This window comes from Aythya ferina (assembly GCF_964211825.1).
Source record: "Aythya ferina genome assembly, chromosome: 7".
Lineage (NCBI taxonomy): Eukaryota > Metazoa > Chordata > Aves > Anseriformes > Anatidae > Aythya > Aythya ferina.
The window spans coordinates 1,233,346-1,259,696 of NC_140302.1; the positions used below are offsets into that span (position 1 = coordinate 1,233,346).

The 26,351-nt window shown below is 41.3% G+C and overlaps 1 long non-coding RNA gene across 2 annotated transcripts; it reads right to left on the reverse strand.

Moving 5' to 3' along the window:
• Nucleotides 1-240: 240 nt before the first annotated feature.
• LOC311439569 lies at nucleotides 241-25,750 on the reverse strand. Of its 2 annotated transcripts, none has more exons than XR_014694823.1 (4): nucleotides 25,663-25,750; nucleotides 23,154-23,258; nucleotides 22,168-22,288; nucleotides 241-349 (listed from the first exon to the last, which is right to left on the reverse strand). It is a non-coding gene; the product is annotated as an uncharacterized lncRNA (long non-coding RNA). The 2 variants fall into 2 exon arrangements; XR_014694824.1 differs by lacking the exon at nucleotides 25,663-25,750 and adding an exon at nucleotides 24,208-24,382.
• Between the last annotated feature and the right edge of the window lie 601 nt (nucleotides 25,751-26,351).

A 26,351-nucleotide genomic window follows, 5' to 3' on the forward strand; every position in this document is an offset into this window, starting at 1 on the left:
CTAGCAGCATTCCACTTCCTTTGGTTGCCTGAAACTTAAGCGAGAGGTTACATACCACAATTAGTAGTTCACTTATTTCTTAGTATCAGCTGATCCTGACTTGTCAGTGTTCATTCTGTTTCACAGATTTATTATTAACTTTCTCCAAGTTGGTCCTCAGAAACAAATATTAACAAACATATAGCCCACTGAAAGTCTAGAGCAGAAGTATATCTAATTCAATTAACTAATTATCTTTTCTACTTTTGAACTCATTTCTGCAGAGGGAATTCCTCTGGAGCCTTGTCAATGCTTCTCATGGTCACAAGGTCAACAGCCAATAAGTAACGGTTTGCTCAGGAGACCATAACTAAAGAGTGGGAAAGAGGAAATACTGTGAGCAACTAAGGGGAAAGAACAGACAGTTTTTAGAGTCTTCCAAATGAGATGCAAGAAAATAATAATAATAATATTTTCTTTCTACAATAGCTAAAACTAAACTCCACTTGTGTATTATGCATTCAGTAGTCATGACAAGCCTTTGATCTTAACTAATAGATAGAGACATGGAATATCATAATATTTAAAGGATCCAGTTAGCTTCCTTGTAGCAGTGATGTTTGTCCCTCTATTACCATAGAAACAAGCCAACAATAACAGTACTTGTAAATATCTCACATAAATACAATGTACCCTATCAGCTAGCAATATTTGCAAAATATCTGCCAACAATTGTCACAATGGACTGAGGTTGGAGAAAGTTATTATTCCAAGGTTGATGTTTTAATGAGCACAGTCAAAATTACCTATTTATCCGCAAGTGCATATTTCTCATAACCATATCTAGAAATTACCTCTATGTTTATGAAATGACTAAGGATCTTCAGTTTGCTAGTACTTGCTCACAAGTCTTCAATGAACAGTTGTTCAAAGGACTGTTAGAGAAGTTATTCTCTTACCCAGTTCCGCTCCCATGCCACAATTGTTTAATTTTATTTGCTTTGCCATTAGTTTTAAATTATTTAACTGCTTAAAGATAATGCAATGCACCCCCCAGCAATACAACTTGAGTTAAAGATTACACAAAAAGTGAAGTACCTGCTTCAAGATGCAGTAGACAAAGCACAGAACAGATTCTTTGTGCCTCCATTGCTTTATGGCTTGTTTTTAACTCAAACACGCATAACTCAAAAAAGTCATGCCTGCACATCAAAATTCAGAAAATTACAGTCCCAGACAAGATAAGCATTGGTTTTTGTTTTTGTTTTCCTCTCCAGAGGACAATAACAGCCAGATAAGGAACTCTTTAAAAAACTGAATGTTCTTCTTTCCCAAAAATAGCAGAAACCTGAAGTGCTGAAATCTTTTATATCTTTGCTTTCTCATTTTTTTCCCACCTCCAAAAGATTCCTCAGTGTTTCAAGTGCATTACTCATCTTTTTAACTGCACAAACTGAAAGATTTGTATAAGCTGTCACAAGAGCCTTTGCAAATAGGCACTGCAGAGCAAGTGAGCCATTGATAACGGTCTGATCTGAGCAGTTTGGAGTTTAGGCTGAGGTTTCAGCATACCCTAGCAGGTTAGTCGGATCACCTCAGGTTAGTTTGGGCTGCTGGACTGATACCTTTGCAAGGCACTTATCTTTTCTGTAGCAGGGTAGAAGCGGTAGCCTTTGGCAGCAGCACAAGACAACCATTTGCTAAACAAACATGTCTGAACTTCAGTCATTAATAAAAATGTCTGTCTCTAGCATGGATTTACAAATTAATAAAGACAAACTGAATTAAAGACCAGTTAATTATGTGTGCAAGACTTCACAACACATCTAATTTGAACTAGCTACTCCACTTCAGATGGTAGTTCAGATTATTCCCTTTTTGTGTGTCCTCCCCACATGAAGAAGCTGTTTACAATTCAACCACCATATCCTCCACTCAGCTGGACTTTAGAGAATGTGGTACAGAAATACAAATAAATCTATCAACTTCATTAAACCTACATATGTGCTTAAAGCAGTTCACCTTTAACATGACTACATTAGGTCTTATGCTTATTTTGTATAATATTTTGTATGTTATTTTTTCCTCTCTTTCCAACAGTCATTTCTAAATAAATATTCAGAGAAGCTAGAGTAAGATACTGATGCTGTGTATTTAAGTGTTTTACTCTAGGGAACACTGTTCATAAATTATATTAATACCAGAATACCCCCGAAACTGTCCTTTTCAAAGAATTGTTCTAGTCAAAGCAGAAATTATGGTTTCATGCAGAGATTACTAGGAGAACGCCTTTGGTGTCTGAGTGTGAGGTGGTCTGGTCAGACCCTTGCAGCCTTCTCTTCCAGCCTCAAATCTCTAGCAAATTGCTGGAAAGCAGATACTATTTTAATCTCAAATTTTATTTTAAGAAGAATAGCCAGCCTTATGGAGGCTGTTGCGTAGTAATTTCTAGATATACCTTCCTCAAACTGTTATATTAGCAAAATCTGTTAGAAACCAGAGGAAGCAAGCATATGCACTTCATGCAACATTAAATCAGAAGTACCAATATGTCTTCAGGTTCTTCTGGTTTTGATTTTGCAATGTAAGAAAGCAGAGGTTGTCACATATTTAAACATTTAAACTGCATCCATACAATGAGGAATGTGAACCCAGAAAAAAAAAAAAAAAAAAGTGTCAGATGATCAGGTTTTTAATGAAAGCCAAAACAATCTGTCCAAACCCTATCGGAAGACGTACTGTTTTCAACAGTCCTGTACGCAGTAGGACTCTAATGTATCTTCCGGCTGCCCATGTGTCTGATCAGCTGGACCTCCTGAGCTTTTCACCATCATTCCCTCTGACTGGATTGGTGCTCATCCAACACTGACCTTGTCAATGTATGTCTGAAAGCACAGGCTGAACTTGCAGCTGTAACACCAGTACACTGTGAAACCATCTGTGCAGTCTCGCAGCAAGTGTTCGGCTAAATGTCTTCAGAATACAACACCGATAGATCTTTTCACTTCTGCTCCACAGGTGATAAGAGAGCCTCTTACCCCAAGCTGTGGCTCAGATGTATACGCATTAAATGCATTGCTTTCATTTTGACTTCATTTTAGAGTGAGAATTAATAAAAACTATGTTTTGCAATTGATCCACTCACTGCTAGCTGCCATGGTGTTTGCTGTGGGGCTCCTTCCAGTCACTCCCTTATAGCTAAGCTACTAGAGGATCATATATTTCCAAGGAATCTTCAGGCCAGAGGTTGCTTTGCTTATTTTAGGAGGGAATCTTCTGTTTGTGTTGGAAAATGCCTGTACTGTTCCCCGACACCTCCTCTTTCCATCTTTTTCTTTGTCCCCCAAAGCTGGCCTTGTTAATGTGCTACCTGGAAAAAATAAAGCTTTTATAGTGAGTCTGTTTCAGTAAGTGTCATCTCTGTTCTATGCTGATATTCCTTGAACAACCTTATTCTTGTGTACGTACTTGTTTCCCTATTGCATGTAATCCTGTGTCTATCTGAGCAGTTAATGCAAGTGTAATGATGTCAATTTCCAGGCTGTCGAAGTTCTTCCAGTGACACAGCTCAGCAGCTCTCCTATTCCTCCTGTTCACTGAGCTGATTGTTATAAACTCCCCCCAAGAGACTGTTAAGCTGGAAGAGGGCAAAGGTAAACCAGGCAGCAACTAAAACAGAAACCACGGAGAAAGGAAAAAAAAAAAAAAACACAGAGCTGCTAAGGCTGCCAAAGCAGTCTACATCATTACAAGCAGGCGACTGGTTGCACTGTGACACTGCATTTTATGAAATATTTTATTCTTTAACTTTCACTCCCCTTATTGTAGCTTCTATTCAGATGCCCTATTTAGTTAATTCTTCGAGCTAGTTCTCATCAGGTCTAAAGGCCCCCGTTAAAAGCAGAGCCTATTAGTGCTGAACAATGTGAAAATACCTAGAAGTATTGCCAGTCAAGCACGACACCCCTGAGCAGGAATGGTTCGCTTGATCAGGGAGGTTAACACTCGGCAGCTACTCAAGCCAGACAATATGCAAGGGAGCAAAGTGGCTGTCATTTGCACCTGGTCAGCTTTACCTGCTTCAAGCCATAGGACTAGTAGCCATTCACAGGTGTGAAATTGCTACTGCTGGGGCTCCGCCCTTGCCAATTTACTTCAGTGCTTCTTTTCATGCTTCAAACTTTACAATAATCTAAGCATACAAGACAAAAACAACAACAACAACGTTAACCTCATTACAGCAATGAGGGCCAGGCAAAACAACGTAATATATCACTGTCACATCACGGAGTCTACCAGGGATGTGCAAACTGATTCCAGATTTCTGGGAATCCCTACTGGAACTCCCCACAGCATCAGACCCCTCCAACAAACCCGGGGCTCTGAATTACAGCAAGTCACTGCAATTCCACATGAGGGGCAGAGTGCACGTGAAAGATGTAACAGGAAGAGTCATTAGGTTTCTGGAAGTCACTTGGAACAGAACTCAAGACTATATAAATAATTCAGACTGAGCTAATTTCCCTTGAGCTAATAAATCTCCTCCACAAGAGAGAGCAAAACTGTGTAAAGTGAAAACAGAATATGCCAAACAAATTGCATTTGCCTCTCTAAAACTGCGCAGGGATATTTAGAGCTACCTGCAGACCCTGGCCTAACCTGAAGCCTGGGTGCAGCGTTACTGGCCAAGGCACTTTGGTTCCCCTGAATAGCTGAAAACCAGTGAGTCTACTCTATTTCCTGTCAGGGATACCGTGAAAATCATCTGATGTCATTTCGCCATTCAAGGAAATTAATGAATTTTTCTTCTCTTGTAATCTTGCAATCTTCAGGCAACTTTTTATATCTGATGTCAGAATTTAACCACATGTGCGACAAAAACAGTTAGTCTCAAAGGCAAGAACACCTTAAGACAACTGTTTCCAGTTGCTATTTAGATTTAAAATACATTTTTCATTTCCCCACATAGAGAAGGATTCCACAGGAGAAAAAAAAAAGAGAGAGAGAACAAAAAAAAAAATCAACAATAACAAAATCACGGTGTCATCTCACGTCCTACCCAAATTTAAGAACTGGAAGCTTGCTGCATTTTCAATTGCACTGAGGGAATTAACAGCAATATAACATCCAGCATGTCGGAGCAATTTTGGAAGCAGCAATACATAAGGAGATCTTTGGACTTTACTCAGGCAGGAGGGACTGAAAGCACAATCAATGATCACACTTCTGAGGCTGAAGGTTTTGACTTTTATTCCCTAAGCTGGTGAGATACTGCTTCTAAGCACAGCCAATATGTTAGAGAATGCAACTCCTAGATACCCAGAGGGACTACAGGGACATAGAGAGCAGCATAAACAGGTCAAAAATGAGAAATTCGCTCTATTTCTGGAGGGATTAACAGGTTCATAGCCCTTGTTCTGAGATGGGTTTAAAGTTCTAAATCCACATCCCAACAGTTACCACAATTCAGCCTAAGGAAAAGTTCAGCCAAGTGTTCCTCTCCTGGCCCAACAGACAAAGCAAAACAATGCAGTTCCCTTGTCTGATGTTACTCTTCCTAGAACTACTAGCTTGCAAGGAAAGAACGAGGCCCATCCGTGTTGACTTACAGGAAGAACAGGAATCATTACAGATAACATTGACCAGGATGGCCCCAAACTACCAAGGAACAAAGATACGGTTACATAAAACCTAATACCCTGTCCTTTGTCAGATCATGCATGGCTGTATATTTTCTGAGCTTGCAGTTTCATCCAAGATGCTGACTGAGAGAATACGAAAAAGCACCTGAAGTATTAATTTCCCCCAAAACTGAAAACCGCTGTAACGTTCACACTAAACAAGTCAACAGACAACCAAAGCCAGAGCACAGTAGCTGTATCATGAGCTCTCTTAGATAAGCCCCAAAGAATAAAGGCAACTTTGCAGACAGCATCATCAGATGCAGAGCATGAAGTGGTTACCCAGGTCCCTTGCCAACAGTGCAAGTGACTGGCTATGGTCTACTACAAAACGATGAGATTAAGTTTTACACAGCACTGCCCCAGAGCAAAGTCTCTCCAACCCTGACATGAGAGAGAGACAGAATATACAGCAGCTACTGTAACTCTCAGGAAAGTGACACTGTGCTAATGGATTTTGCTAAATTCAAATGAAATGGCAGGATAAATCTGCTAAAAGAAAAGTTATTCTACTCTACACTGATAAGGGTTTAGTGATTTAACACTCACCAGAAGGACAACCACTGAGGTCTTGAATTGCCTGTTTGGAAATACTGTTTGGAAAGCTATGACTCAGAAATCCTGAAACTTGCCATTCTATGTTTATTTCTTCTTCTTTAAAGATAGCAGAAGTTTTGTTTTATTAGCTATGATAAAATAATGTTTTGTTTTTCATCTGGTACTACCAGACTTTTTGATTTGTTGATTTCTGTGATTGTATTTATCTCTTGCCCACAAAACAATTACAGCTATACCTTATACTTTACACTGCCTTGTCTTGCAGTCAAATATTTATAGCATTTAAGTCCTAACCTTTTATATTAGAAATTGTTGAAACATCCCTTTACCTTTACCAGGCAGTGAGAAAAGGAAGGAGCCCAGAGGTATTATATACTCAGTGAAAAAGAATCACGGCCGTTTTATTTGTCACGGGCCTTATTTCGCAGTCACATGCAATGATTTGTACTTCTTACTTTTCTTACTTCTTGATTCAATGCTGCATAAAGTCAATCCACTGATGTTCCTACCCACCACCAGATAATTATAGCCTAATGAGTCTGATAGAGCATATTGATGTTCTTCTCAGGGAAGGTGGTTTCTGTGAGATTAGTTTTCTGCCAGTTTAGCTCTTAGAACTGAGTACCAAAGCACATGTAGGGAACAGGATATCACCTGGGAAAAGGGGTAGGGAAGGCAGGAAGAAGCAGGTAACTAGATTGGGTATGTTGTCAACCTACATCCCTCATAACAGCTTCATGAGAGAGACAAGGTTTTGAGAATACACCACTACATCTCCCGAAGGGAATCTGGTCACTGACACTGTCGTGGCTTCAGATGCCACCTTCCTTCTCTTTACGTGTCACAGTCACATGGAAGAAAGCAAAGTGGCCAAAGAGCTGCTCTGAAAAGTATGAGCACTTTGGTGGAATGACCTTGCTTATGAGCAGGACTTATTTAACAGCCAGAACGTAACTGGCTCATTGCAAATGCCAGTTTTGTACTAGCAGGAATTGGAAATAAATGGAATCTAACAGTCTTGTAAGAACACATTTATATGTAAGGTTTGTCATGAAAGATAATTCAGTGGAGTTCTCTTTCTAAACTATACAAAAACTTTGACTAAGCAAATAAAAATCCTAAATCCAAATTTCTCTAAAAGCAAAATGGGAAATGGTTGATACAGGGAATCTCCACCAGACTCACTGCTACTAATGCATGAGCAGGCAAAGCACCAGTCACCAAGGGTGTCATCATAAAACATTCCTCAAAGCCATTTGCACAATGAAAACATCAGATGTGTTTTATAGAGTTTGGTCTTCTCTCTGCTCTCATGAATTGCAGCTGTGACTCAGAAATCCTATGCCTCTGCTGAATGAATGGCTGTCACTTCAGGAAGCCATTCCAAAAGGGTTCACTATTCTGAGCAAAGCCATACGACCACCAGGACAATTTTTTCCTTCATCCATATTTCTCTTTTCTCATCTTCTTTCTCTATTTCTTCCTTCTTGTTCATTGCTTTACCTCTTGTTATATGAAAACCACATTTTGTGTTTTATTATTATAGAACATACCTTGGAAAACTGCTTGATGGTGTTAGAATGCATGCATAAGCAATACTACAGTAATGCAACCACCTGCTGATTGCTTGGTGTGGATACACCAACAAGTTGTGTCCAGGCTGGCTGAGTCTTATTTCCTCATCCTTGGGGCAGAGAGGCAGCAGGGCTGGGGACAGACAGACAGACTCAGTTGTAACCACATGAGGGGCCAGGTCTAGGAGACAGACTGACCCTTATGCTACCCAACGAAATCCTGCAGGTCAAAACCCTATTTAAAAAAAAAAAAAATATATATATATATATATATATATATATATACATATATATTAAATAAAAAACCACATGCAACTACATGCATTCTGTATTCCCAAGTGCAAACTATCTTGCAAAAAACAGCATCTTCTAGACACCAACATGTTCTTTTTCAAAGCAAATATTCTTGGAAGAAAAAGAAAATAAATGTGGGAAGCAGAAGGGAAAAAAAAAAAAAAAGCTTCAAATCAAGTCTACAGAAAAGAGAATTTGATCAACAGATACCTAACCTATACACAACTTGTATAAACATCACTAACTGATGATAGTGACATTGGAGTGGTTCATGTGGATAAGTTTAAACACTATTGAACGTAAGTGTGTGATTATAAATGAAAGACAGTTAAAAAGAAGTACCGTAACATGCAGAGGAACACACACACACTGGAGCAACGGGGATAACACAGCTTCATCCACAATCTCACTAGGAGAACTTACAGGAGAAAAAAATAAACATTTTAAAATGACATTAATATACTAGATTAACACTAATGAGTAAGCATGTGGACACAGAGGGAAAAAAAGCCCCAAGCAGACTAAGCCCAGCTTTAATTACTGCTAATCTGCAGATATGTTCACATCAGAAATATCACCCTGGCATTTTCCTGTTTACCAGCTGCAGATCGCGCTCTGTAACATTTAATCTTTGCAAGTACTTGCCCTTTGAAAATCTTGCTTTCCCTCATCTTTCTCTCCACAAATCACCTTTGCTCTTCTATTGCTCATACTGCACAGCAGCTTCTGTCAGCCTCTTCTTGGCCAGTCCCCCACAGGGAGTGCTCCCACCTAGGCCTCCTTTCCACTTCACAGTATTTTCTTCCTGGAACCCACCAGTGGCAGAGATACTGGCTTACTCTGACCAACAACAACCCTGGGAGGCCAGGGCAGTCACAGACATGCTCCTGGCAGTGTGCACTGCAACTGCAAAACCAGTGAGAATTCACCTGGCAGAACGGTTTAGCTGTCATTAAAGTCAAAGTAAAGGGCTCACAAAGCTGTTGAGATCAAAACATGTGGACCTAGTAGCACGCAAGTCACTTCAGGAGATCCAGAGCTACTTTGCTTCTAGATAAAGGCAATTTTAGCACCACCTCAGTTTAATAAACCTACGCTTAATTAAATTGCATATGCCAACGACCACACCAGAACAATGTTTATCCTCTAGGCATAACTAGCCAATAGGATCCCAATTATTTATACACACTGCAGTTGAGCTCATATATACTTGAGGCCAGACCTCACTTGTTTTTTGATTAATCCATTGCAACAGCCTGGAAAAGCACATTTCATAACCTGAACCATGACTTCACAAGCCATGTTATGCTGTTTCCCTCACAGCCCCCCACACTCTTTTGTTCTAAGGTATAGGTCATGGCACTAAATAGAGCAGCAGCACATGGGGTCATGGGATGGTTCTTCATTCCAGTTCTGACTCCAAAAAGAAATATCCATACTTTTCTCACATTGCTTTAAAAATAACATTAAATAAATAATAATAATATTTTTCAGTATGAGTTGAAACACTGATAACCCCCTCTCCCAAGCAAGTTCACTTCCTTTTTCCAGATAGGTATATGCAAAATGTTTGTTAGTATCAGCACTAAATGTTTTAGGAAGAAATACAGATAATCCAAGCTCTACAACTGTCTTCACTTTTCTAAATGTTAAACTTCCTAAGTAATATATGGAGACTTAATCAGTTAATAATCCCTGCACATGAATTAATCAATACACTTTCCCTGTGATAGCGCTACATATGGTAAATGGTTCTATTTTGCCTGGCAGAAGTGACTCTTTCTAGATGTTTTGAAGCTATGGATACAGGTTTTAGGGCACTGGGGCTGGCACAGGAAAATTAAAGCACCAGAAAAAAAAGACCTTCAGAACAGACCGGATCCTAAAGACTTCTGGATCCTAAGAAGAGTGATACCTGCTTTGTCACAACTTATTTCTTATTTTGTCTGTCTGTCCCTCACAGTATCCTGCAAAAAGAGGAAGAGCGATCAGCCATGGGTGATGTCTGGCTGTCAGACTGCATAGACAGGTTGTTTTCCTACCAGTTTGTCACAAAAGATTGGCATTATTGGTGGCATTAGATGCTCTCATAATCCTGTCAGAAACATCCCCATCACTGCATTGCACTGCTGTACTCCGCTGTGAACGAGTGTTCCCCAATGCAAGCTCCTTAGAGCTCACACAAGCCAAAATAGGGCCCATTATGCTCCTAACAAAGCTAAATGGGATCTTCCTTCCCAGTCCTGCAGCACATTATCAGTCATTATGAGAGTAAAAAGCATCTCTGACATCCCTCAGAGGGAACTGGAGCACTGCTGGAGAGAGCTAACAGCCACATGGCTGAAACTAATTACAACTTCCAGCAAGAGAGAGGAGGTAGAAACATGCTGTACAGTTGCACATCTTCGTAGCACCCTCAGTAGACATCTCACACAGTTCTTCACCATCGAGTATTCCACTGAAATATGCTGTTTGCCCCTCATCACCCCACCCCACAAAAACAAACAAACAAAAAAACACTACGCAAAACTCAAACTGTTTACAACATTGACTAAAAAAATACTGGAAAACAATCTTGACCTCTTTGTGACAAAAAAAGATGTTGTCGCTAATCTAAACTGGGACTGCAGCTCGCTGTAAATCTATTTCATACTGAAAATAAAATCTCTTAGGATTCTGCCTCAAGGAAGCTTTGGATTTTCTTTTTCTATTTTTAAATCCCTACATTATTTCCAGTATAAAAAAATACATTATTTTTCTGGTCCATTCAAATATCTACCGCACATTCTGAGACATCTCCACCCACATCCAGTAAGCAACATATACTAAATATGGTGTCAGAAAGACAATTCTTATCCTTATTTCTGCTCCTTTTGCCTACTGTCACAAGGGACAAGCCCTATTCCCCTGCTGTCTCACGCCGTGCACCAGAGATGATACCAGCCTTCCTTTGGAAACACTTTCAGAGCCCCCATATAAAAGGGACACCTGGGGCTGTTATGGACTTTCAGCTTTCCAGACAAAATAAAAATATGAATTTAGGCCTGGCTCATAGCTTTAAATGTATTGAAACGTCCAAAAAAAAGTATAATGAAAATTTATCACCTTTATAAAATGTTTCGTTATTTCATCTGTCGAATAACCCCCAGCCAGGAAAGGCTTAAGACTGGAGGAAGAGGGAGCATTACAGACCAGAAGAAAGGTGCAGCTGGACACTGACAGTCACCATCATCTGAGAGGGACACCCTCAAGCACTGTGCTAACATCCATGTCCAGAAACAGAATTTAAATTACAGTGGGGAATTGTGTGCAGTAGACAGACTCCAAATTAAGAATCAAAGTTTTCCTTCATACTTTTGAAGGAAAAAAGTATGCCTAACAGACTGACCTGAAAAAGTCAGTATGCAGAATCTTCTACTTCTCTGAGAAGAGAGGCTTTCTTTCAACAGAAGCATGACAGACTGACGGGGGGCACGCTGGAACATGCTATTCCTCTGCCAGGGAAGGAAAGCATCACCACCTGAGCTCAAGGCACACCCTGTCTGGTGGTGGTGAATACCCCTTACTGTGCTTCATCACAACCATTTACTTGGGAGAGACTTACACTAACACAGTGTGCAATAAAGGCTTTGGAAGCACTGGAAAGCTCAAGGCACCAAGACAAACAAACAAGCTTTTTTTTTTTTTTTTTTTTTTTTTTTTTTTTGAGAAATCCCACAGTTTGCTTAGCACTTGTTTTCAAAAACGTTCTCAGTACATTAACTTTTGTAAAGGAAACTAAGTCCTGGCTGAATTTCCACAAGCCTCCCATTCTCACTTCTTGTCCTTCTTGTCCCCAGCAGAGTCATAACTTCTGCAACACCTCTACACCTCATGCTGTGACTAGGAGTGAGTATGCCTGAAGTAGCTATGACATGGTGTGACTGCATGTTCAAGGTCTGTAGCAACTAGATCACTAGACCATTTCAACATGCCACGATCAGTTTTCAAACTACTGAGGATGATGTTAGCACAGCCGTTTTTACAGTGATGCAGTACAGTTTCATTGCACTTCCAGGCTAATGGAGCTACTGCTGCAGAGATGCATGGTTTCCCTAATTTTGACATAGTAGAACATCTCTCCCCAAAATCAATGCAAAAGAGACATTCAGCAGAAACATTTCCAGGTTATGGTAAAATAACCTGGAAAAATAACCTAAACAGAACTGGTTTCAAAACATCTTTTCTCCAGTCTCATTCCCATGTTGCCTTTGCTGGGTGCATAAGTTAAGGAAGAACGCTGCAGGCCTTGGAAGCAAACAGCCACAAGCCTGCTACCTCTGCCAAACACAGCCTCTCAACTCTGCTGCATACTGGCAGGGGAACTCCCAGTTCAACTACTGTGCCAGTGTGGTACCTCCCAAAGGGCAATGCTGCCCTGTTGCTACTTAGGTAAGCAAAAGAGCATTTATTCATGCTGAATGCAAGAAGAGTGAATAAGGAGAGGGAAAAAAAAAAAAAAAAAAAAAAAAAAAAAAAAAAACACACAACAAGATTAGCACGTTTTATGCAAAAACAATTACCAACAGAACTTCTGATCAAAAAGCATCTCAGGAGCATAACATCCTTATTGACTTTAGTGACATTCTGACTTCATTATAATCTGCAGAACACCAACTAAGAAAATTTGTAATTATTTTCCTCTGTAAAAAAAAAAATAAATCCCTTTGTTCAAACTAGTAAGCTGAGAAGTCAGGCCTTTATTTAGCAAAACATTCAAGCACGTTCCCAGCTACTGCTCTTGACCTTTGTTTTTGCAGTGATGCTGCATCAGCCCGTACTAGGCACAAAACTACAGCCTCTGGATGGCCAGCAGAACTTTCCAGAGACTATGAATCCCCAAGACACACAGCTAATGAAAACAGCACTTCATCATCTGCTTTTCCACATCAACAACCAAATCAGCAGAGGAAACTCAGTTGGCAGATTGTAAAAGACAATCAAACTCGTCTGGCACTCATCAAATAAGGAGGCCATTATTCTCAAAGCAGTCGTCATATAAGGTTAATTCGTTATTAATGTCAGCAGACATATTTTTGCTCATTTCAGTCAATTCTGCCTGATATATATTATTACCTTAACATCACTTAAGCACAACGTCTCTTGTTCCCAGATCTGCTCACCCTGTGGCCATGCCTTCTTGCAGGTGATTAAAAACAAAGTCTAAAATTTCTTTTGCCACAGCTGAGTGTCTCTGGCCTGCTCCTGTCTATTCCTCCTTGTAGTTTTTTTTAAGTGTAATACTGATTAAACAGCAGTACTCGGCAGTAAGCATTATGCTTCACTAGGCCCTACCTTTACATTCAGGCTCTGCTGGCTCAGACTACTGCCATAAAGAAGACAGGATACTTGCTTCATTACACAGAGCAGCTTTCCCTACAAAGCTCTGTGGAACCCCACCATAAGCTGGGAGATGCTGACTTGCAGAGAGCACAGACCTGGCTATGCCATCCTGGTGTCAGGAGTCAGTGCTTAAATGGAGCTGCGTTACCAAGGACCCTTCTCCCAGGAGCTCATCAGAGGCTGGCAATGCAGCCATTCCCCTTCTCTGCAGAAGCAAGAGTCCTGTTGAGTTCGGATCCCTCTTACTCCATCCCATTTTTAAAACCAGTTTCTTAGCATATTTTCCAGACCATGCAAAGAAACTTCATAAGATCATCAGCCCCCATACCCCACCTTTCCACCCTCCCTAGGGAACTTGTGAGAATTACTTCTCACAGGTAGCCACGGGTCTTTCAAGTAACCAAGAAAGGCTGAACTATCAAAACACGAAGTTCAGCTCTCTCTTGTTTTCTCTGTGGAAGCAGCATGTGTTTTTACCCATTGATGGTATTAAAAAGGCTAGGAAAAAAAAAAAAAAAAGTCTCACATTTAAACTAAAGTTGTCATATTCCATTGCACTGGCCATAAATATGCTTAGTGTCATGTCACTAAACCTCATCATACTGAAAAAAAAGTTTCCTTAACAGCCACAGACCCCACAAAGGGAAGTATATGGTCTGAATGGCAGCAGTTCCTACGGAGTTACTGAACAGCCAAATCACCTCCTTCAAGGAGCGGCTTAGAAAGAAAGGTCTGAAACACAGGAGGAATGCTGAAAAGGTCAAGAAGTTGTGGGAGTACACCTGAGGCTGAGGGGACATGGGAAGGAAACATGGATACAGATACCAAGAGCCAGGGAAGGCTGAAAGCAGCTCACAGTGACAAGGAACCATCGCCCCTGTACAGCAGAGAAATCCCACACAGGGATCTGGGCAACCCCAGGAAAACAGGCCTCAGTTACTCAGGAGCTCCTTACCCAGACAAGGAGGAAAAGTGTCTGGAGACACACAGGCTCCAGGATAACCGCAGACTGCAGGGAAGCCCAAGTGCAGACATATGCAGTCTTCTGGACGTAGGCAGCTTGAGTCCTTTACCTTTCTGGCAGAGAGGTCACACACAACTGGCCTTGACTTTACGTAGGTGTGTCACATCAGGGTCAGCAAAAAAAGTACTAACTTGCCAAAATGAATCCCCCCACATGCACACCTACTCCCTTCTCACTTGGGAAAGGTAAGAGAGCTCAGCTCATCAATACGGAAATTGACTTGCTAGTAACCTGGATAGAGTTAGAGAAATTCATTTGCTTGCCTGATGACTACAGAGGGACTTCGTGCAATGGATTTTCTTATAATGTTTGCTATTTAAACAAAAAAATGTATAGAGCCTGCAACTACCTCAGACTTTGAATCCCCTTGCAATTGCAAATGTCACTGTGTTTGGCTAGCTGGTTCTCCTCCACTGCTCTTCTTCTTTCCACTCTGGTGACACTTACAGGAAAAACATCTTTCAGTTAGCTGCCCTGGGAGTTACTAGATTGTTAGAACTCAGCCTTACTGCTAGTACTAGTAAAGGGAGAAGAGAAACAGACTATTGCAAAGAACGGCACTTGTTTAGAAACCTCTGAGAGCCCTTATGTGCCCTGGAAAACTCCTCTTCTTCTACCAGCACTACTAACTGAGAGTCACTTAACCTTTGACTGTTTCAAGCAATCAAATTCAGTGATCTATCAGGTTGCCACCAAAGAAATAATTAACGCAGACATTGAAGGAAATAATAATTTACACTCGCATGTCTGCAATCCCAAGTTCTCAATATGTTCTACAACTGTTAACAAAAAATATATGAGAGATAGTGGGTTACGTGGTTAAACATGATTAATGTTAAAGTCCTTCCCAGTACAGCAACATGATGAAGGGAGGATGACACCATCAAAACTGAGCAGAGAAGGGAGAGAATGGCTGAGCTGACAGAATGCACTTCTCTTGTTTTATAGATGGCACTTGCTTAGTTTTACTTTAAACAATAGCAAAAGGTATGAGGCTGTTATAAATTCATGCAAGCTTGCAAAGCTGAGTGTCCTTATAAAAAGAGCAATTATATACACACTTTAAGCACGAAGCAGCACAATAATTAAATGAGTAATTACCTTCCCACTTTTAAGCTGTCATGCAATTAAACTTAATTAAACATTCTCTATACTTCACTAATCTTATTCAAACAGAAGAAGGTAAGAAGGGTGTGGTAAAGAAAGAAAAGGGCATTTGGCAGAAGGTTGAGCCTATTATTTTGCCTGTAATAAAAAATATCACTGAACAGTCAGCACTAGATTCTCATGTAATTGCCTTGTTCCTAGCGAAAATATAACCTGGCTTGAGATGCAAGACAAACAATAGACTGAGACAATACAATAGCATTTAAATTTATGTAGCATTCTTCTATATAGCGTTGCAAAATGCTTTTCAGAAGAGACAACTATAAGGAAAAGGAGAACGGAATTCTTTCCTCCCAGAGCAGAGGGAGGGAAGAATTCCATACAGAAAGGCCAGTGCAAATGTGAAACAAAATCTTTCATGTAAACACAAGATTTCTCTTGTCCCCTGTAGAGGCATGTTTGCAGAGACACAACAGAGGAATGGCTAAAGCAAGACAAGGGAATTCTGCTGACAAGGACAGAGACAGCTGTAGTGCCAAAACCGTTGTGAATTTGCTCCTATCCTGATATTAAATTCAAACGAGCTTTGTAAGAGCACAACCCACAGACCTCTGCTAGTTAGTTATTCATTCACAGGTAGGCTGTATCACATATTCTGTCTCTAGCTATGTTATTCTTATGGTAAGTGATAAAATTAACATAAAAATAAATCCTCTCAAGTAACAAAAATCCTCTGTTCCATAACTCCCCGAGGCAAAGGCCAAACTAGGTATATCTAGAAACAAAGTCTGACCATGTTCAGTCTGCAGATATGTTTGCTATCTCCAGGTGTCTTCAGATCCCTGCCCACACTCACACCTTCCTACACACATGCACAAGCCTTTTTCCTTCTTTTCTTTTCTATTCAGTCCTGAGCCTGAGAGCTACAGAAGCAATTTGAGCTCATCTCAGCACATGTAGCCAGGACCATCAATTTTGCCATTTTTCACACTCATTTCTTCCAGCACCCACAGCAGTTCCACAAACTGAAACCTGTCATTAATATTAGCAGAAGGAACATAAACATGGGTTGAACCTATTGGTACAATGATGGAACAAAAGTAGGATGCTTGAAGATAAATGCTGTTGTCAGACAACATTAGGTGTCATTATAAAAAGGGATGAAAAAATAACAATACTGAGCAGCATGAGTGTGTGACTGAGTGCTGAAAAATTCTGATAAAAAAATATAGTTTGATAAAGTCTAAAATACAAATATATAACCACGTATTTGGACAAAAAATGCTTAGGGAACACGTGCAGTAAATGCTACTACAGTGAGGTGAGTCACCCGTCCCATTTTCCCCATGAAAAACTACAATATGGAAGAGTGAAAGATTCTCATCAACTCCACTTAATATTAACTTTAGTTCAAATCAGAAGTAAGGGTGTTTTCAGGGTCTTAACAGCCAGGGTCTGCTCAGAGCATCCCAACACAACACAGATGCCACTAGTATTGCCTGTATTTCAGAGATACACCACATGGAAGGGAATACCATTAATAATGAAAGTTATAGTAGAGTAGCAGAACACAAGTCTTTAAAACATCTCCTAACAGACTGGATTCATCTCATCCTACTTTCAAAGCACCAAATTATATCCAAGTAATATATCCCAACACTGCCAGTAAACAAAGGACAAATCTAAAGCAAGTGGTAAATACAGAGTATTCTCATCTAGCAGCCCTCTCTCTGTGGAAGACAATACTGCTTCTTATGCACTGTAAGCCAAAATAAGTAAATAAACATCTTGAAAACATCAGAGGGGCAGCATTTAAGAAAAGACTTATTATGGCTAGCCTGTGCTTTCTTGCAAACAAGAACAACCAGCCTGGGAACTCTCCTTTTGGCTGCTTTGACCCTGCTGTCAGTCCTCAGAGCAATGAGAGGCAGGCAGTGCCAAGCAGACCCTGCCAGGCATACAGTGACAGGGCAATTCCTCCACCTCCCTTGCAATACAGCTAATTTAGAAGCTGAGGACCTTAGGTCCTGTCCCAGCTGCTGCACAACTGCGGGGAGCCTTCAGAAGTATCCAGCCTTAGCTGTTTAACCCAAGCTGACAAGCTCCAACGGATATTTTATTTCAGGTCTGGGACATTATATCATTTTGTTAACAGACTGCAAGTGAACAGTCGTCTGCAGCTGGCAGCGCTTAGTGCTGGGTGATTTAAATTGGGAATTAGCAATAGAAACAGCATTAAAGTTATGGTTTCTGCCTCAAAAATCCATCATACCACCCATACCCACATGTCCAAAATGAAATCCCAGCAGACAAGATGTCCACAACTAACACAGCCCTTTGTTCTCCATGATTCAGGCTGTGGTTTGGCGTCAGCAGTTTTGCTGTTTTATTTTGTTTTCCTGCTTGTTTTGTTTCCACATTTTTCTGTCAGATTTGGCAACATCACCTTAACTCCTCTTGCTGCTTTCTGACTCAGACCCAGCCCAGCCCCCTCTATCCCCATGAGCACAGCTATCATCTGCTACTGAGGAACCGTTCAGATGGACCATGTCAGTGTTACCTTGTCTGCAGAAGCAAAGGAAATAGCCATATGAAACTAATTTGTAAACAGGAACCCAAAGACAACAAACCTGTACCCTGACTCAAGGATCACTATGGAAAAAGAGAGGTTAACTAACCCATGTCGCCCTGCATTGCCCGTTATAAGCAGCCCAACTAACTCAAAGTTTATTTCAGTATATTCAGAAGGGATGAGAGAGACAGAGAGAGAGAGAGAGAGACTTTTTTTCCATGCTGCAATTTCCTTTTGTATGGTTTCCATGACGGTCTTGACATATTTTACTGCATATCTGCAAATGTCAGAGAAACCACCCTCCTTCTGAACTTACAGTGTGAAACACAATTAAGATACATGCAGCACAGTGTTGTATTTAATGCTGTGGGGGCTGCTACAGAGCTGTGTTTAACTATGTGGATGTGTTTAACTCTGGGGGGGGGTTGTCTCTCACTGGTATGGGCTAAAAGTCTTGTGTGACTTATTTCCTGTGTTTCAAGGAGTTCTTTGATTTATATCACCAATCACTGCATTGCCACTAAAATACTTACACGATGAGCAGTTGGGGCCAGCTCACGCAGCTTGTCTCCTGCTCTGCAATAGCTGTTTCCTCAGGACTGTTCATAAGGCACAAGCAGGCTTTGGTAAAGATACCAGATTTTCCTCAACTGGACTTTTCATGCTGGCTCTGGTTCTCCAAAAGGCAAAAAGGCACCAACCATCAACGTGGAGTTGGTTTGTAAAACACACTAAAAAAATAGAAAAAATCAGTTTGGGAGGAATCTAGAGCTCCTCCGGCACAACCTCCCACTCAGTGCCAAATCCTGGAAAGTTACTCAGCTGAGTGTGCTCTCGGGCAAACTTGTTCCAATGTTTCAACGCCCTTATGATCTTTTTTTTTTCTTAATGCCTAATGAGAATTCCCATTGTTGCAATTCATTTCTGATGCACTTCATCCTGCCACTGATCACCTCCAGGAGGAGGCTGCCTCTGTCCTTTCTGCACTCTCCCTGTCATTAGATAGTAACACAACCTCCTCATCGCCTTCCCAGGACTGAAGAAATGCAGCCCCTCCAGGCTCTCCAGCTCCAACCCCCAAGCAGTTTGATGGGAACTATGGGCAGAAACTACAATTTGCCTCCCAGAAATAATGACCCAACACAGTGGGATCTGTCTCAGCGGCTGTGCTCACTCTTTACTGAGTATATCCCACACCCTTTTCATATGAAAAGATTTTCATAAGGCACTCCAGCATTAAGATAGCACAGCCTCAGCTTCTTATAAAGAGCAACAAAACAACACTGGTTCTGAGTAGAGTTCACAGTAAGACAGACCAGAAGCAACCACATTGCCACTTTTATCTTCAGGGTATAAGTGCCACTGCACCAGTCTCGCCTCTGGTGCATCTCTTCCATAGTGCACATAGTCAAGCCCTAGGTCTGTGCTGTCCTCACGATGGCTCATCAGAGAACTGCTCTAACCACTAGCTGAAGAGCACCAATAATACATTACCTACCTGACACCGAAAAACCACTGTGACTTCATAATTAGTAACCTCACTAAACATTAAATGAGAAAACAGACATGGATATGCCCAGCTTTAAACAGTCTCTGTGATACATTAATGTGTAGAAGAACAGAGTAATACAGACCCCTTCTGGCTTCACTCTAATTTCATGATGTGTGCATCAGCTGTTCTCACAGTCTTTGTTACAGCAATAATAAATAACAGCCCGAAAATGAAAGAGGAAAAAATCCACTCAGCTTGGAGGCTGCTTCTTGGCAATCAATAAACTCTGAAAGACCTAAAAAACCTGTGGGATTTAAGAGGTAAAGTCCCACTGTCCTTCTACCTTTAAACACTGGTCTTCACTGTAACTGCTTTTCATTTAGAAGCGCTCATTTCCATCACTGCTGCTGCTTAGCTCCATTCTCTTCCCCCAAAAGCAAAGGGAATGAAAAGTGAACAGACTGAGGCAGCCTTGACTACACACTTCCATTTACAAGGCACTTCTTAACTGCCTCTGTGAAGTCTCCTCTAAGCTGGTTTGCAAAGATCACAGAAGATGAGGCAAAAACTGCAGAAGCATTCAGATAACTGCTAATGCAGCTCAGTAAGGAGAGCAAAAGCTTCACAACTTTATTATTATTATTTATTTTAAACCTACTCATTTGGTCCAGTGAAGGGTTCTCTCCCTGTAAGGCAGTGGGGCTGGATCATGACTGTTCATACTTCAAGCCCAGCTCAGGAAAGACGTTAGGACCAAAAAACACCTCCAGGGATGGGGCATCCACATCTTCCCTGGGCAGCTTATGCCAGTGCCTCACACCCTCTGAGTAAAGAATTTCTTCCTTATAACTTATCTAAATCCACCCTCTTTTAGTTTAAAATTGTCGTGTCACTACAGCTAAACTCTCATTCCCACATGCTCATGTCAAGTTGGGGCACTTTCTCTAATCCTTTAGAAACAGCTGTGGGTGCAGACTTCTCACCTTCCTTGGCAATACCTGCCATGCAGTCCCATTTCCAAACACACAAACAGTAATGTTAAACTCACACACACACCCCAGCCAACTTGGAACTCCCTTGTAGCAATTCCCCACCAAGATTATCAGATGTGGTTAGAAACAAGGTCACCCTGGGCAAGGAGCAGCTCCACAGCCAAAGGGAACCTCGAGCAAACCAGTGGCTGGTGCTGGGTGTGAGTTAGACGCTCGTTGCTTTAACAGCATACATGAGGTGAAAGCTGTTTCAAGAAAGAAACAAAGGAATGCTGGTGTGTCAGTTCAAGGCAAGGAAATAGTACTTTGGAAGTGTTTAACAGCAAGCTGTAGCCAAGCAGAACTCCCTGGTGCCCCCTGTGGCCGCCACGATGTTAAGTGACTTCTCTCCACCTGCTGTACAAGCGTGGGCATCTGTGGACAATGAGCACTCATTAACATCGATTCATTAACTTGGCACTAAGGACACTGTTCATCACAGCTGCATAAATACTAAAGAGGGAGAGAAACTGTGCATTAGGCAGCATCTGCACGGATCAGAAAAACAGAACTAAACTGCAAATAACTGGCCATTAAAGCATTGGCTCCGGCCATAGGTCAAAGCAGCAGACAGACCCAGGCCTCATAAAACAACGTAGCATCATTCCTGAATCGTTCCTGACCCAGGCTGGGTGACTTCTCTCTTATTATGACAGTAATCTAAAGGTGACAAGTTTGGTGCATTTCAGCACTGCTCCTCTGAGGCAGTCACTCCCCGGCTAGCTTTCAACTCCAGGGAATGGTCCAAAGTGTTGTTAAGACTTTCCCTCAGCTGGAGGCTTTTTCACCTTCTAAAGCTAATCAGCAAGCCTGGATCCAGGGCATAAGGTGCTTGGTTTAGATTCCAGAACTCAGTGAAATGAAGAGCACAGGTTGAGGACTAGCAAAATAACCTCTGGAAAAGAGAAAGTAGATCCATGCATCTAAAGCCACTTCAGCACTTGATCACTTCATAAGGAAAAGGTAACTAAATTATGCCCAATTGTCCCACAGGGTGATGCAGTGAGTGCAGCCGAGTTGTAAAGACCTGCCCTCCTGCTTGATTGGATGCTCAGCTCTATGTCCCTCAACTCCCTCCCAGGAGACTGGGAAACAACTTCCTGTGAATGGAAGTGCATTATCAGTAGCTTGCTGCTGAGCGGTGATCAGATGAGTATTAAAAAGAAAATTTCCTGTTTAGATCTGAGAGACTGTTAACCTGGACTGTTCAGGAACACTACTTTGACACGTTATTAAAACTATCTTGTTTGTATTGAAAACTATGTTATGAGAAACATAGAAGCTGCAACATTTCTTCTAAGAAATGTGCACAGTTGATAAAAACAACAACAACAACAAAACCCTACCAACTCCTTCCTTACCCTTCTTCTTATAAGTCCTTCTTATAACTTAGGCTTGGCAATGAACATACAATGCACTCCACTGGTAACATATCTGAAAAAATCTGAGTTATGGTCCAGAAATACAACTAACCTGATATCTGCTAGCACCTAAAGTGCTCCAGCATCCTCCTCCACCTCTAACTGCTTCCATCTTTGAGAGGATCCAACACCTTCATTCTGTGACGTTCCATGACGTCCACGAGCAGAGCGAACTGTATACACAAAACCATACCATCAAGTAAGACAGAAGAAGAATCTAGCGCTTGTTTTTCACCCCAGGACTGACAGCAATAATGACATCAAAGGCAGACATCACTGGAAGCACCCAAGTATTCAAAATCCCAAAGGAAACCAGCCTATAGCTTTCAGTGATGAGAAGGTCCTACAGCATCAGCTGCAAGACTTGAACTGTCAAAACAGAACTGACCACCGATGAATCACACACAAATATGAAGTGATTCATGCTGTCCAGCACAGGGAAAATCCTACATTTAGTAGCACTTCTCAGACTGCCTGGATCACCTTATGTTGATAAGTACATCACGTACAGATGTAATTTAATTATATTGCAATTAAGATGTTGAGACCAGACTCTGAAAAGGACATCTATCAGCTCTTTCAATATAGTCTAACAGTCTAATAAGGGTCGCAAAACAAGGCATACATCACAATGTAACAGAAGTCTCAGGCAGCTAAAAGCAGTAGCTGAAATAAACTATTTTTTTTTCAACAACTCAAGAGATATTCCATAGAAAACTACCATAAAATTCTGGATTAAAATGCTATTTTAAAAATACTTACCAAATTAAAATATTTGAAGATATAAAGTCTTCAGTGAATCAACCTCTTACTCGATCCTTCCACACAAAGTCCTTGTGGACCTACTCAAGTGCTACTGCAACCAAGTTACTCGATTCTGCTGGTTGACAGCAGGCTCAATATGAGCTCGCAGTGCATCTGGCTTTTGGGGGCATTAAACACAGCACAGCCAGCCAGCCAAAAGAGGTGATTATTGTTCCAGTTCTACAGAGGTATGGGTCAAACCTGTAAGATTCTTCCTCTAGGAAGCTTCCCTACCTGCTTACACCAGGAAAGTCTCTCTGTCATTCATCCAGTAGTTGAGGTCTCTCTCTCCAGTTAACTTTGGTTTTGGCTGAGACTCCTTTTAGTCAGAAAACCAAGCTGAAAGCAAATAAATATACTCTTTCAGTTTTCAGAAGTTGAGATCAAAAATTGCCCAAACAATAGTTGCTTAGTCCGTGCCTGTATGACATGCGATTATCCAGGTCATCTCTTCCCACAGCAATTGCACCAACACCAACCCAAAACATGTGCTGCTTTCAGGGTCACAGAGAATGATGTCTGTGCAAATACATCAGTACCAGAGGCACTTATGGAAAGGTTCAGTAGACAGCTCATGTACTAAACACAGTCACTGTTGCTCCTACTGTGCAGAGGGATGCTCCTGGAACACCACAAACCTGGAATTTAGCTTCCTTTGACCTTTTCAAGTTCAGGACTTACCTGCCTGGCTCCATTAAGAACAGCAGGAAGTGAGCAGTTAAAATCCTTAAAAAGCCTTTGAAAGTCACCTATGAGAAGTTCTAGTGCCCCCTCACAATTCAGCAATTGAGCAAATGGGGAGGGACGGAGGGGACTGAGGAATGGCAGAGCAGTTAGAGCATGAAAGGGGCTGGGAGGAATACAAGAAAAAATTTGGCAGCTCCCTTTCACACTTCATTCCATGGGGCCCATTCTTCTCTAACCCTGCTAAGCCTCCCAGATGTGAGAAAAGGTACCAAACCTTCCAAAGCTGCAGAGTAGTCTGATCTTCAAAACCAGGTTGATTTATTTTTCCAGCTTTTTGCCCACTGCATCATGCATTTTCACACCTGATCTCTCTGTGAAACTGCCTGGGCAGCTGCCGAAGCAGGATATATCCTGCAAACATCTCTGGCTGCAAATGGAAGTCCTGAAACTCATGTCTTGGCTAAGACCCATCTGGGTTCTCGCTCTACAGGGTCTATGAAGAACAGGGAGAAAAGCCTTCCAATATAACACTTCCTAAGTGCTAGAGGAGACATCCTATTTTAACAAGGTTGTTATCTCAAATATAGACAAGTCTACTCACTTTCTCTTGTTGCCTTGGAGCCTCATTTGTCTCTGCTCAATACACTTCAATTGTTTTCTTAACCTATTGCAGATTAATTCTCTTGATTGATGCAGACTTCTGGATGCAGGGAACAAACTATACAAATTTGCACTGACGGATGTGAAATCCACCAATTTAGGTTCATTGTTATGGAAGCAGGTTCCTGGAAAGATTATGACAGAAACCACACTGTGCCCACTCCTGCGAGGAGGTTCAGGCAATCTCAAACCTCTTCAACAGCCTGCTCCCAAGGCACGTAATCATTCCCAACAACAGCAGCGATTTGAACTAATAAGCTACAGGTCCTACAGACCCGGGAATTTGTTTGTCTCTGTCACAAGACAGGAAGAAAAGGAGCAAAAATACTGAATTCTGGTAAAATGGTGGACAAGGTCTAAGCTCCCACCCCACTGCACAGCATTCAGGATGGCTGTTGAGTAACATAGCAATGGGGGATGAAGAGAAAACAGAGGGAGTCTGTTTCACACCTTTCTGTGATGGAAAGAAGGACTGCAGGTAGGCAGCCTTTCAGTTCTGCTTCACTGCAGAGAGGAGCTCTGGAGACAAAAGCTTTGCATTAGGAAAAAACATTTGAAATCCCAAAATATAATCTGAGCTTTCTTTGTAATACCTAGGCACATCAACAAGCAGGATTCTACCATTCGCTTTATCTCTTGCAACCCAACTGATGATGTGACCCCTCTGCCCAAGAGCAGCCTTCACACTTACAGAACCTGCAGGAGATGTCAACCCACCACAGCCAGTCTCACGGGCACAGCAGTGATTCCAACAAGGAAATTGCCAACCTCTGATAATGGCATTTTATGAATTTATCTTATAACTTAGCATAATTTCCCAAATACCTTTTTTCCTGCCCAGAAAGTACTGCAGACCATAACCTTCAACACGTTTTGGTCAGACAGGCTTCTGGACAAGGCACAGAGCCACTAAACTGCACGTAAGTACTTCAGGTTCCCTAATTTGACTCTACCATTCACAGCCCAGACAATTGCAGATGAAAGCCTCATGTTGAAGTTGATACATACCAAAATAAGCCAAATGATGTTTTTGGCATAACTTTTCTAATGATAGCTAGCATAGGTCTACCAAAACTACATGGTCACCTGGCAGTTAAGTATTCCTAATAGAATTTCACTCTCTGCATGATTCCAATTCACAGACAAATCAATATCTTGCCTGATGTTCCAGCTAGTTTTTCTTCATCATTACGTCACTTCAAACAACCAAACAAAAAAAGAAACACTTTTTCTTTGATTACAGAACCTTGTAAGTATTTGTATGAGTTCACCCTTAGCTTTGTCACATACACCTGTGAGGGCACACACACACACACACACACACACACACTTGCCCACCAGGCTCCTGTTCCCATAGGTCTCTTTGACCTCTGTGTTCTTCGCAGTTACACATTACCTTCCCAGAAGTACTTGTGGGATCCTGGCCTGGATTCTCTGCTATGGCTCCATCCTTCAAGTCCTGCTCAATTTTGTTTCCATTCCCTGCACTCCTTCCAATTTGTTTACTATAACCTAACAGCAAGAGAAATGAACTTCGGCTCTGCTGCAGATGTCTGTCTCAGAGCGGGTACACTTGACACTATTGGTAGAAGACGAGGGATAGCACAATACCACTATCAGTTTTGGCTAGACTGCTGGAAAATAACTAGCACCAATCCTACAACCGTGTCTCCTGTCACCTAAAATGAACCCTCTTCTGGAAACAATGTTGTTCTCCTCACCATACTTGATTCCGAAGCTCCTTGAATACGTTCCAAGATGAGACTGTGGCAAAGAGCTCCACACAACTAGCCTTTCAGTATTTTCCTCCATGAGAAGGAAAAAAAAAAAAATGAGATCACCTAAGAGAATACACAGGCAATTAACCACAGCAGTTTGCTAGTTCGGAGTGCTCCGCATTGCAGTCTTAACAATAAGGGGAAGAAGTTATTGGGTTTAATTATTATAGTAGGCTTTTCTCATCACCAAGGAAATCCAGGTATGTATATACATATATATATATCTATGTATTTATACAAACACAGTTAAACCAGGGATTCCACCCCCTTTACAAATTCAATGCATCTTGTATTACTAAAGTGGCAA